The sequence below is a fragment of the Apodemus sylvaticus genome, chromosome 11 (genome assembly GCF_947179515.1).
Source record: "Apodemus sylvaticus chromosome 11, mApoSyl1.1, whole genome shotgun sequence".
In the NCBI taxonomy this organism is placed as follows: Eukaryota; Metazoa; Chordata; class Mammalia; order Rodentia; family Muridae; genus Apodemus; species Apodemus sylvaticus.
The window spans coordinates 62,057,538-62,071,468 of NC_067482.1; the positions used below are offsets into that span (position 1 = coordinate 62,057,538).

General features: G+C 36.9%; 1 protein-coding gene and 1 non-coding gene across 3 annotated transcripts in view; both read left to right on the plus strand.

Moving 5' to 3' along the window:
* Positions 1–13,931, plus strand: part of Kcnip4 (potassium voltage-gated channel interacting protein 4) — a 496,003-nt gene that overhangs the window by 325,468 nt on the left and 156,604 nt on the right. The gene's annotated exons all lie outside the window — the stretch shown is intronic.
* On the plus strand, positions 7,153–7,259 carry LOC127696961 (U6 spliceosomal RNA). Its single transcript, XR_007980382.1, has one exon. It is a non-coding gene; the product is annotated as a U6 spliceosomal RNA (small nuclear RNA).

Below are 13,931 nucleotides of genomic sequence, written 5' to 3' on the forward strand. Positions count from 1 at the left end.
TATCTGACTGTTGCCAGGTAACTGTGGGGTAGAGCTTAGATAGAATCCTAACAGCACCCATGGCAGAAACTTAAGCAAGAGATGGCAAGGGCAGAGCCAAAGAAAATGCAAGACTCACCTCTTCCACAACACTCTTTATTGAGATAACCTTCAGTGGCCATTCTTAAATATCACCCTTAAAGAAGCATCAACTGACCTATTCGTGCTCTAGTGAGTGGTAAAGAAATTATGATATGCAAATCCCTTTCCTTCTTCATGTCTCCTATTGCTATTCAGCACCTTCTAAACATACCCTGTTCCTGATGTTGAGTCTTTGCCCCCTGGCCTCTGTTCTTCACCATGTTCCTTACTATCTCAAGGAAGTATATATGCTTTCCACATATATGTTGTGGTGAAAGTGATGGCATTTTTAATTTTACCAGATATCAAATTTACATATCAAAATAAATCTGTACCTTCTAGAAATGGTGAAATGTGAATGGTTTCAAGTGAACGACCAAAGGTTGCGCAATGCGCTCTCATCTTCGTTTATATCCTGGATAAATAATAATTTATCTTTATCTGTAACATGTGTCACTCCTGTTTTGTTAGAGAGCTCTGCTTCAAAACTAATAACAATGACATTTTAAACATAAGACTACACAACAATCTTTAAGATGGTTAACCTTTCTCTGTGACATTTCATTGGATGTCTAATTAGCAGTAACATTTGGTTGTTTGCTATCTGAAACTTAAGAGGTCTGAAAGCCTCAGAAAACTGAACTTGCTTAAGCAATCATAATGAGAATTTCTGTCTTTAGAATCTTCTCTCCTTTTGCCCTGCTTTGCCATTCCTTTGGCCCCATCATGGACAATTTGTAACTTTCTGTTTGTGCTGGTTTTTCTAGGAAGAGGTAAAATATTTCTCTTTTATGACTTTTACTTGGAGGTGACTTTTTTTCTTTTTGCCAATTATGAAAAGTTCATCCAAGCTCCACTTTCATGTCGCCAAGGGAAATGCTCAGCAGCTCGTCTAGTAAGGCACAACAGTTCATTACCAAACAGGAAAAAAAACCCTTCCGTAACATTATATCATATTTCCTTTTACTTTACATTATGGACTATTTCACAACTTAGTAGCCTTATTCATACACACATTCATGTTATGGATATCGATGTGAAATAATATTATGCATACCATTAAATAGTCAAGTATGTATTATTTAAGCTTTTCTATCCATTACCTTCATATCAACTTTAAATGTGGAAAAGAAAGATCAGACTGTTATCATGGCAAGTATTTTAAAAGCATTAATTTGTATAATTTCATAATAATCAAGTAGGTTGCATTGTCTCATTTCAATAAGATGTAACATTATGCTCAGAGCCTTAAGAAGTAATTATTCTACATATGAAATGAGTATTTCTCTGTCTTGCTGGCCAGATAATAGCCAAATTGCTAATTTAAGAAATCACATTTTCTAGAAGTAAAGAGGTAAATTTCTCTACTGTAGCAAGACTCTAGACATTGATGAGAGTTCAAGTCAGAGTAGTGAATATTGCAAAATGCTTACAAACAGAGTAAAGAGAGAGTTCTGGCCAGTATTATGCATATATTTCACACACAGTGCTCAAGGTTTTGACACTTAACTGACAGAGATGCTCATAGATGAGCCCAGGGCCACAGGAAGGGCAGCTAGTAAAAGGGTACGGCTGTAAATTTGTATAAGAGGTAATGTATGGGGCGGGGGATCTCTGCACCTGAGGACAGTGTGGATGAGAAACATGGCTGAAGGTGTCTTCTATAAAGTGGAGTAACTGAAACTAGTGGTTCTGCTTTCTCAGTAAACTGAAGATAAGTCAGCATCACAGAACTTTGGGGAAGATTGATAAAAGTTGATTAATGGACACCTTGAAGTACAAACAACAGGGTACACTGGCCAGGATCATTTAAGGTCTGACTAATCTCTGGGTCAATCAACACCAAAGTAGATGCATAAACTTATCTTCTCTTTGTTCTTCTCTTTATTTTGCCCCATTCCTGAAGGGAGCAGTAAACTCATACTGAACAATGTGTGTGTGTGTGTGTTGTGTATATTGTGTGTGTGCGTGCACACACAACACACACACACACACACACATACACACAAGACACACACTTCTTTTGTCTGAGACAAACCTTGGGACTTTCAACACTAGCCTATCCAAAACTACATTTAGTATTCATAGCGACATTTGCATGAGCCTTTCATCTTTCAAAGATAAAAATGTGCATTTATGAGGAAACCTATTCATGCCTGACTGGTTGTTTCTTTTGTTGTTACTTAAAATTGAAATCCAGCGAACAATCTGCAGTTACCTTATTTAGCTTCAGTAACCTCAGAAGAGGTAAAAGGAGAAGTATCTCTCTTTAAAAATTATCATTAAAATATGAATGGAGGAAAGAATAAATCTTGTTAAAACTCAACTTTATTAGGATGCATAATAATTAAGGCCTAGCTAGTTATTTCAGAGGCAAGAGGGACAGATCACACATAGATTGCAACCAAGGCATGAGTCTGTGAGAGTCTGGTGACACCGTCCAAGATAAGAACTCACACTAACCTAGTTAGATCTGTGAAAAAACTTAGAGAACTCGACACAGATTGAATCCTTTGCCCTTGTATGATAAAAATTAAATAATAATAAATAATAAATATAAATAATAAAAAACAATCTCTAATATTAAAATTAAATAAAATCAGCTTGACCGTGTTCAGATTGTCTTCATCACCCAGATGTCTATTTTGCCTTATTTTGCTCAAGCAAATTGTTTTGTCTGGAGGCATGTGGTTATGAACTGACCCAAAAACTGTGACTCAATATCCTTTGCAGGAGTTCCAGTCTCAGTCACCCCTGGTGCCCAAGGGGACTTCCTCACTCCTCTCTCCTGGAGCAGAAGTTGTGCAGGGAGTGCAGGAGATGCTGTAAAAGTAACATCTTTTTCATTCAGGGAAGGCTCGAAGGCTCACTGTGCTGTTCTGCCTGCCTAAAATCAGCGAGGAGACAGCACTGAGGTCCCAGAGTAGCCCGAGGCAGACTTAGAAGGCTGACTATGATTCCTTTGTGACCTGCACTCTGCCTTTAATAACTAAGGTTTTATTACCAGCCATTTTTCAGGTAGCAGCCTTGAGCTACATTTTCTTTTTCTTTTCTTTTCTTTTCTTTTCTTTTCTTTTGAGCTGAATGGGAAGGGGTAAGGAGCAAAAACTGAGTAAAAATTTTTTCTGCCTGCTAACAGTTTGTAGACCCGCTAAGGGTTCAGACATAGACAAACAATAATGAAGAAATGTACAAGGCAGATCAAAAAAGGTAGACACGTTACCACCCAATGTGAACACACAGAAACGTCACAAGGAACATTAGTAATTGCAGGATAGTTTTTGCAGACTTACAGGATAGTTTTTGCACACCTGCTAGGGGACTAAGCTCAAAGTAAGTATCCAGTAAACATTTGGAGAAGGAATGAACATCATTATTGCTTTACACATAAATTCATGTTGATATGGCTTTATAAATGATAAAGTCTTTGGGATAAGATGTTTTAGTTTCTTTCTGTCATGAATTGAAAATTTAAATCATAGCAAAAGAAATAACTTATCTAGCATAAGTAGGGTTTCTCATGAAGATACAATTTAAGCTCAAAAGGTAAAATGCTCATATAAATAGCACATTACATGTAAATGATGTCAATAGCTGGTTCAAGGATGATACAGGAGGAGTCTTGGTTAATTAAGTGATCAGCGCAATATGCTATCAACTATATATGCAAACAATAATGAATAAATGAGTGTGGGAGATCAGATAAAGTAGGCATGTTACCACCTAAGTGTGAACATGCAGAAACTTCACACAGTACTTTAGTAATTGGAGAATGTACTAATTTCCATGATTGTGTAAGGTAGTCACCTGAGTCAAAAGGTTTGGGCTCTGTCAATCCTGCTAGGTTGTAAAAACAATGTTATTTTGGGTAACACCTTTCAGTCAAATACCACTCTATATTCTGACCAAAAGCACTAAGATGCAAGTGTCCTTGTTGTCACCATTACATCTCTGGAAAAGTTGGTGCATGTTGGTATCTGTCTCAGAAATCCTTCACAGTTAGCTTAATTTCTAGAATTATAGCCATGTGAAGTGTATGTTATTAACTACAATTTCTAGGCAAGAGAATTCCGTCTATGCATCTCACAGGGAAGAAACGTAAACTCCTATGTTAACTTCTTGTAATTATTTATAATGTAGAAATCATAATTTCTTCCTTATTAACATAGAGATATGAATTAAGTTTGAGACCATAAATGGTACAATACATACTTTTGATGCTCTTCACTTGTGGGTATATTAGTCAGATTTTCTGTCTCCCAGACAAAATACCTAACTAATTTAAATAGTTTAAAGGGAGGTTTATGTCATGTCTTCAGTCCCCAGTCCTGGGCTCCATTAATTCTGGTTCTACCATAAGGTAGAGAATCACAGCTCAAGGGACTACGCTATTTTGTCTGCAGACAGAATCCAGAAAGGAGGGAGTGAGGCCAGTTATAGGATTCAAACATTATGTCTTCACTTACCTTTTCCTCCGGCTTGGACTTATCTCTACGATTTTCACTAGGTCCCATAGTGCCACTAAAAACTGTGAACCATTGTTTTCAACAATCAAGACCATAAAGAATATTGTATATCCAAATCATGAGAGGGAAGGTGATGGTGATTGGAGTTCCAGAAGAACTGAAAGGAGCAGTTACCTAAGGCTGGCTTGTTTTTAGGATGTCAAGACAGATGTGTTGGAAGAAGTGTCTCCATGCTCCAGTGGGAAACTTGTGACTAAACAAATATTTAGAATACAGAGTTATGTTGTCCCAAATACTGTGGACTTATTGAAGGATATTGTACATACAGGTGATCTGATAACGTTATTATCCTGAATAATTCATGGTAGGACAATGTTATTATGGATAACAGGGACAAAAATTGAAGCCAATGCCAAGGCAGTAAAATGAAGAATTAAGGTACATTTTTTAGGTTTGTAAGCAGTAGACTTAGGTCTGGAATTTTGGTCTGGATTTCCAAGTCTGGAATTTTGTTCAAATACAGGTTACAGCCAATGGTGTAAATTGACCCCAAGTATCTAGCTGAGTAAGAGGTTACTAAGTTCAGCCACATCACATCTAGGTTCTCTCTCTCTATCACACATATGGATTTCTTTGTGATTAGCCAGCCTTACATGCTACCTCTACTCTGTATTTTTATTGGCGTACTGTAGCTTTTTATTTCTTACAATCTTGTAAAATTATATTTTTCTAGTAATTTAACCATTTATTTTAGGTCATTCAGTTTATCAATATATGATTTCCCAGGGATGTTCCTAATGATACTTTTTGAGGTATCTATTGTGATTTTCCATTTTCATTTCTAATTTTATATCTCATGTGTTTTATTTCCTGCTTTTTTCTCTTCCCTCTCCATCTCCCTTCCTTTCCCTGTAGAGATAGAATTTTTACTTTTTTCAAAGAAAACAGTTCTTAGTTGTATTGATTTTGTTACTTTAGTTTTTTGTATTGTATTTGATCTATTTTGTCCTGTTTTTTAACTTTGCATTCAGCTGTGTCATGAGGTATACTGTTAGACTATTTGGAATTTTCTAAATGCCAGATTTATTGCTTAAACTATCCTCTTCAAAGTTCTTCTCTGTATCCCATGGTTTTTTAATACATCGCGTTCATAGAACCTCACTTCAAGATATTTATAAAATATTCCCTTAGATTTCATCTTCACTATTGATTGTTCAGTAAAATATTCTTTACTTTCTCAGTGTTTGAGACTTCTCAGAGATAACGCCCATTACTATTTTCTCATTTCTCACTTGTATAGTATCACTGTTGGTAAGAAGAATACAATCTGAAGACAGCTCAGGCACCCACACACATGTAAGGCCTTTTATGCCAATGTTTCTTTCTATTATTCCTCTCAAAAGTGAGTAAATTATTTCCATGGAAGCAAATAAATGTTTTTTAATTATTAACAAGCTCAGATAATAAACACTGTAGAATAACACTGCCTAGACAAGTGATAGTTTAAAAATACAATGTTTTGTTATTTTCCATATTAAAATATACTTGAAAGTATAAATAAACCTAGCACTTTTATTCTGCTGTAATTACCAACTATATATAACTGCAAGGGTGTTAGAAAGTTGTAAATAAATCCCACACACATTTTAATTTAAACTTTTATAAGGAGTGAAAACAAGCAGCTAGAATTCAGTCCCAACTCCTCCTCCACAAGTCACAGTGCGAGCATGAAATGAAATGTGTCTGCTCACACTCAGAAAACAAACAAGCAAACAAACAAATAAACAAATCTGGACAAAAACTTTGCACCATGGTAGGAGCAAATTTCAATTAATAATTTTTTTTAATTTTCCTTTAAGACAATTATTTCAAAGAATTCTAAAGATGAAATATTATTAACTCAAATTATTGAAGGTACAGATATATTATTGAATTCTAAATATTATAGTCTTGCCTTCTACATGTGTGATTATAACTCTAAGAAAAGCAATTTGCAGTTTTTATTCCCACTCATTTCTTGGTCTTTTCTGCTCACTGAAGTAATCACCAGCATTCTTGCCTCTCCTCTCTAGTTGCCTTTCCACCTCTCCCTTCCCCCTCCTTCTCCCACCTCTCTCCCTTTCTCTCTCTCCCATGAAATGTGGTCCACTCTAGAAATGGATATGCTAATTAAGATACATTGCGTTTTTGATCCTCATGCCTCCAGCACATAGAGTACAAGGGTTACAGACATGTGTGACAATACCCAGCTTCATGCTTCTGTATGTTAACCATTCTGATAATCAAGACACACCATCTAAGTACTCATTTCCTTGAGTGCAGGCTGTATGGTCACAATTTCCAAATAAAGCCAGCAATGGTATCTTAATAATAATAATACATGAAGATTTTATTCTTATACTTTTGCTTTTCTGTTTTGCATAGAGAGAGGAACACAGACTATTTTTGGTTGGGTAATTATATCCAGTAGCTAAAGCCATGTTTTCTCAGCAGGTGAAACTAAGTTGAAGGTGTAAGTAGCAGAGGGCAACATGGAATCCAAGGAATTGCATAAAAGTTCAGGGTTGTGCTCGCTTCGGCAGCACATATACTAAAATTGGAACGATACAGAGAAGATTAGCATGGCCCCTGCGCAAGGATGACACGCAAATTCGTGAAGCGTTCCATATTTTTATGTTCATAGCAGCCCTATTTATAATTGCCAGATGCTGGAAAGAACCCAGGTATCCCTCAACAGAAGAGTGGATACAAAAAATGTGGTATATCTACACAATGGAGTACTATTCAGCCATTAGAAACAATGAATTCATGAAATTCTTAGGCAAATGGATGGAGCTAGAGAACATCATACTAAGTGAGGTAACCCAGACTCAAAAGGTGAATCATGGTATGCACTCACTAATAAGTGGTTATTAACCTAGAAAACTGGAATACCCAAAACATAATCCACACATCAAATGAGATACAAGAAGAAAGCAGGAGTGGTCCCTGGTTCTGGAAAGACTCAGTGAAACAGTATTTGGCAAAACCAGAACGGGGAACTGGGAAGGGGTGGGAGGGAGGACAGGGGAAGAGAAGGGGGCTTACGGGACTTTCGGGGAGTGGGGGGGGCTAGAAAAGGGGAAATCATTTGAAATGTAAATAAATTATATCAAATAAAAAAAAAAGACAAAAAAAAAAAAAAAAAAAAAAAAAAAAAGTTCAGGGTTGTCAAGTCAGTTCCATGCGCAGGGGTGATTCGTGCAGAAAAATAGCTGTAAAATGTTCAATTGCCCACAAGTGTGAGTGAATTTGCAAAATTCAAAACACTGGGTTCTGAACTGACTAGATGATTTCTCTAAGGAGTCCACCTTATAAATGTGTTTCTTATTCTGCCCAAGCATACTGAAGAGGTTCCCTTTAACTTGCAAGTCCACTTCATGTAGACCATGCGCATACAGTGTACACATCTCCTTTCATAATTATTGTTAAAGCTCTCTTAAATGTAAGAGGAAACTGAGATAAATAAAAGGGCAACTAATTAGTGATGCAATCAATGTATCCAGCATACAACCTTTCATTTCTAGTGCACAGAACTGAGAAGTGGGGATAGAATCCACATGCATTCCTGATTTTATCTATGTATCCAAGTCCTCTTGTATCTTTTCTCTTTAGCAAGCAATGCAAAGCCCTCAAAACCAAGGCATCTTTTTCAATCTCAAATCCCCCAAGGCATTGTTTAGAAAGAATGATCTCAGCAGGCCTGAAATTGCTAATGTTAGGTAGACATGTTCTCTTGTATGTCACCCTTGTCTGACATCTAAGAACCCAGGTTTCAGGAAGACTCACATTATCCCTTAGCTGACAAGAGCCGGTGACTGTATCCTAACTTGATGTACAAAACAAAACACGTGCACTTTTGCTAGCCTTCTGGGAGTTTGGAATCTTTGAAAATATGAAGCAGAAGCTGCTTATAAGACGAGATTGCAATAAAACTCTATACACAAAGTCTCTAATGAGCTTTCCCAGGGAACAGCATTTCAACTGTTGTGACAACTTGTTACTAGGGGAATTAAGTGAATCCCAAGGGTCTCCTTTGGAAGATAGCTCCTAGAGGCTTGCACCTGATATCTTCTAAATTTTCCTCATACCCCTGTCTTTTTGCCAATTCTTTTGTATCTTTCTGAAGCACACAATAAATCCTGGCCATGAGTATGACTCTGTACTGCATCCTTCTTGTCCCCAGAGTAAGTTCATGAACCTTAGCATGATTTCCCAATACATGCTTGCATCATAATTAATGGAGTAGAGTCATTTTTAAGCTTCTATGTTAATACTAGCTATTTAATTTTTGATAGGAACTATGAAAATAGACACCCAAATCTTTTCAAATGTAATTGTTGGGCTGGCAATATGTCTCAGTGAGTAAAGGCACTTGCCACAAAAGCTGTTGCCCTGAGTTCAGTTCCTTTGACCCACATGGTGAAAAAACAGAGTCTCACAAATTATCCTCTTACCTAATTAGGTGAACCACAGACCATGAATGGCCACATACTAATATATACAGGAAAAAATAGAGAAAAATAAAAAACTGTAATATTTTTATAATTTTAAATAATATTTTTATTAATTCTACTGAAATTTCATACAAAATATTTTGATCATATCTATCTGCCCTACTTTTCCCAGTTCCTTCCACATCCACTCCCTCCTCCTGGAGCTCTTTCACCCTCATTTCCTTTTAAGAAGACACTATCTCTACGCAGATCTTCTGGCCCACTGGATCTTACTATTTTTCTGTCCCTTCCCCACAATTGTTCTGACTCTTATACTTAGTGTTTGTATTATTCACACAAGTTTCCAATGGAGAATTGCAATCACTAGTTCTATCTAGCTGCAACAGTTATGAACCACAACTATGACCCACACTACATCATGTTTTGAAAAGAGTTATATTGGCATTTTTATCCCAGGGGTAATCAGTACCTATCTACTTGAACTTAAAAGCTCACTCAATAGGAAGAAATTCAAGTTTGACCCACAACTTAACCAACCACTAAACTTCACTTGAATATCCTCTCTTGATTTACCATTTCTTCTGAGAATCATATTAACTAGCAAAATAAGTAATAATTCATATTGATTATATTTTCCTTTATTTTGTATTAGCTATCGTCTTAGTCAGTGTTCTCTTGCTATGAAGAGACACCATGGCAATGCCAGCATCTATAAAAGGAAAGCATTTAGTCAGGGTTTGCTTACAGTGTCAGGTGTTTAGACCATTATTACCATAACAGGGCACAGAACAGCACACAGACAGACATGATGCTAGAGGAGCTGAGAGTTCCACATTTGGATCTGCAGGCAGCAGGAAGGAGTGAGAGAGAGCCAGGGCCTGGCTTAAGTATTTGAAACCTCAAATTTCATCTCAGTGACACACTTCCTCCAACAAGACCACACCTTCTAATCCTTCTCAAGTAGTTCCACTCCCTAAAGACCAAGCATTCCTGTATATAAACCTCTGGGGGCTATCCACACTCAAATCACCACAGATATTAATGGCACATAAATATCCAAATATTTATGGCAAATGAACCTGTACAGTGCTTACTGGGTGCTTCTGCAAATCTAACTTTGACATATTCAATATAACTTTCTGAATTTTTGTTATGTAGCCAAATGAGGTCTCTAGTTGGTATAATATTCTCCTGGGGTCATTGCTACACTTAGGTTATAAAAACATTTATCTAACAGTTACTGCCATAACGTTCGTGGGCTTCAACTTCTTTATTTATAAATAAATATTGACAGTATGTGCCTACTGACTTACCGAGGTGTCCATGTTGTTAGTGCTGCCTACTGCATGTGAAAAGTGTAACCACTGGCAGAAATGGTAACTGCCCAAGCTCATTCATATAAACAGCAGCTGGGTCTGAATTTCCCCAGAACATGTGGCTCCTTATAGCTCTTCTAGACTGCTATAAGTAGACAGGAAAGAATATATTTTGTTAAGCATGTTATAATTCTTTACATTCCTTCCAGTGCATTTAAGGAAACGTACTGGTCATTTTTTGGTACTATAGCAACTGCAATTTTAATAGCTTTTCTCAATCTCCTTGCAGCAAAGAATTAGAGGTTTGGCTACTCTACTTATTATACAAGTCCTTTAAAACTAGAGCCTGTCCCAGTAACCTTGTCAGTCAGCATTCAATTGTCCTATCTTGTGATTATGATCCTATTTTCATTGGCTTCTCCATGTAGAATAGTCCTGATGTGATGGTATTGTGCACATCAAAGCGTTTCTAATGAGAGGCCTCGTACCTCACAATTAGCAGGGTTGTCCAAATCGGAATAATTTCAACTCCTAGTCCAGACACACAAAAGAAATGGATTGCTTGCTAGTAGAACTTTCAGACATTCTCCAGTGTGAATTTTATCTTACGAGAACTGAAGAACCTGGGGGAAGTGAAACACTGCCAATCTGAAGGTTTCTTACTCATATATCTTGGAACTTGCACATAATTTCTTAGGCTTTGATATTTTATATTTCATTTCATGAAAACTGCATTCTAGAATAATTTAATTACTTGAGAGTGCTATAATGATCCTGTATTTTCCTTTTTTATACTTCCTTTGTTCCAAATAATGAATAAACCTGTGGCAGAAATACGTAAAAAAAAAAAAATAGTTGCTCACAGTTCAAAGCTAGAAGCAAGACAATGAAGAATTTCCTTAATTTTAAATATAAAGCTAAACTCAGGGAGAAATTATATTATAAGGCCAGTTATCTGAGATATGATGCTACAAAAATAAATTCAGAAAAAAGAACAATGCTTCACAAAGTCCATTCATCAAATGCTTTCCATTTACTAGTGGATTTCACATTTGTCTTTTCAAGGAATACGAACTCACATACATTTGTATGCTTGATCTTTTTATAGTGTTTTGTTTGGTTTGTTGGTTGTTTTTTGTTTTGGTTGGGTTTTTGTTTTTTAAAAAGCAAGAGCCATTTGAAGGTCACACTGCTCAAAAGTAGCAAAGGAAAGGATCATCTGTCCATTCATGTGCCAGGGAACTTGTATGTAAATAATGAGGACACCAGAGGCCCTCTGCTCTAAGATGTGGTATCTATGGGCTTGATATTCATATGTGCCTGATTCCTTTTCATTACAGCATAATACAGCATGCTAATTTCTTAAGCTTTATAAATGGCTACCATTAAACTTTACATTTATTCATGTGTGTGGGTATATATATATATATATATATATATATATATATATATATATATATACATACATATATATGTATATACATACATACATACATGTACACACACATGCTGAGATAGGCATATGGAAGTCAGAGAACAGCTTGTAGGGGCTGGGTATCTCCTTCCATCTGGGGAACATTCATGTTGTGTTGAGTCTGGGGTTGACCTCATGTTGTGAGGATTGGTGGCAAGCGCCTTTGCACTCTGACCCATCTTTCCAGTCCTATCCTATTTGTTTTTTAAAATATATTATATTTTTATGCCTGTTCTCATCATCACAGCCTTCCAAATAATGCTGTGTAATAGACAACTGGAGACACAAGAAGGGTAAAGTCTTCTTATATTGACCATTACACATAAAACCATGTCTGAGGACCCTTTTTTGTATAATAACTTCTCAACAGAGGAAATCTTTACCCTCAAAACTTATGATTCAAATTATAAAGCCCCTTTGTTTATGAATTATTTTTACTTTAACTATTTAGACTCCTCTTGTAAATTTCTGGGTTAAGATAGTCCTTCATTTTTATCTCAAATTACTTTCTGTGTTAGAGATTATCTATTCTGAAAAAAAGTCCCATAGCAACCTAAAAGGAAAAATTCTAGTGCACAGCAGGGGGAGAAAAATGAGGAAGGAGGCAGGATAAGGCTTCTGGCAACTTAGCAACCTCCACGAAGACAGAACCCTGGTGGCCATGCTTACCCCTGAACCTGCACTGGCAAACATAGCATCAGGAAACCAGTATAGATGTAATAATTATGTGTTGAAATACTGAGGTTAGGCCAAGCTGTTCATACAGAGATGTTTGGGGATCATAGAGTGCCTATTATCTTAGGAGAAGAAATGAAAATAAAAATCCCCCCAAAAGGCATCGAAAGAGAGAAAAAAGGGATCAGGAAAACATGTCCCAACATCAGTCCATAGCACACAAAGCTTAAGCTATGCTATGAAGTACCAATTACTTGCTTTACTATGAAGAAAAGGGAAGCAGTTATCTGTACTTAAAGTGCCTTTTAAAAACTGGATCCAGAGTGTACTAAAAAAGAAGCCGTGGAGGATCTTTCCTGGGGAGAGGTGGTGCTGCCCTGAACACTTACAGAGGAGTCTCTGGCAGGTTAGCACCCCATCTGCTTGACAGTCTAGGTTTAGCAGAGGCAGCAGCAGCAGCAGTGGACTAGTTTAACAGCCCTTTCAACTCGGTACAGGCTTAGTGATTTGGAACAATCCATCCCTACATAAATAATTCACAAAGAAGGAAGACTCTGCCGGACAATCTCAGCACTTTTGCCTTTAATAGTGTACAAAACTGTTTTTTTTTCCCCCACAGGAAGGAAGGAAGATAAAATTTAAATGTTTTGATTACAAAATGTCAGAATTCATCCCATAGTGATGAGATCATCCTAAAAGAGGATCATGGTAGGACTGCAGCATGACAGTCTTTTTCCCATGCCTGCCAGCTATTGGGTTTTATATAGACATGTTTGCTAGCTAGACAAAGCAAATTTTCACAGATGAATCTCATGTTATCCCTACACTTTGGAAGGACATCGTTTATATTTCTTGTAAAGTATGTGAGTGTGAGTGTGTGTGTGAGTGTGAGTGTGTGTGTGTGTGCACCCACAGGACCTTGATCATACTGGGCAAGTGCTCCATACCTGAGGTATTTGGAAATTTGCTCCTGCATGGACCCTAATAAATATTCAACAGAAAACTTGAATAGGGCTGGAGAGATGGCTCAGTCATTAAAGGCTAGGCTCACAACCAAAAATATAAGAGAAAACTGAATAAAATTGTATTTTTGGACCCTAATAGTAGCAAATAGTTTAGAAAGTAAGATATCCACCTAAATGTCAGCTTTCTTTTTTTTTATATTCTTTTTTTTATTCGATATAATTTATTTACATTTCAAATGATTTCCCCTTTTCTAGCCCCCCCCACTTCCCGATAGTCCTGTAAGCCCCCTTCTCTTCCCCTGTCCTCCCTCCCACCCCTTCTCACTTCCCCATTCTGGTTTTGCCGAATACTGTTTCACTGAGTCTTTCCAGAACCAGGGGCCACTCCTCCTTTCTTCTTGTATCTCATTTGATGTGTG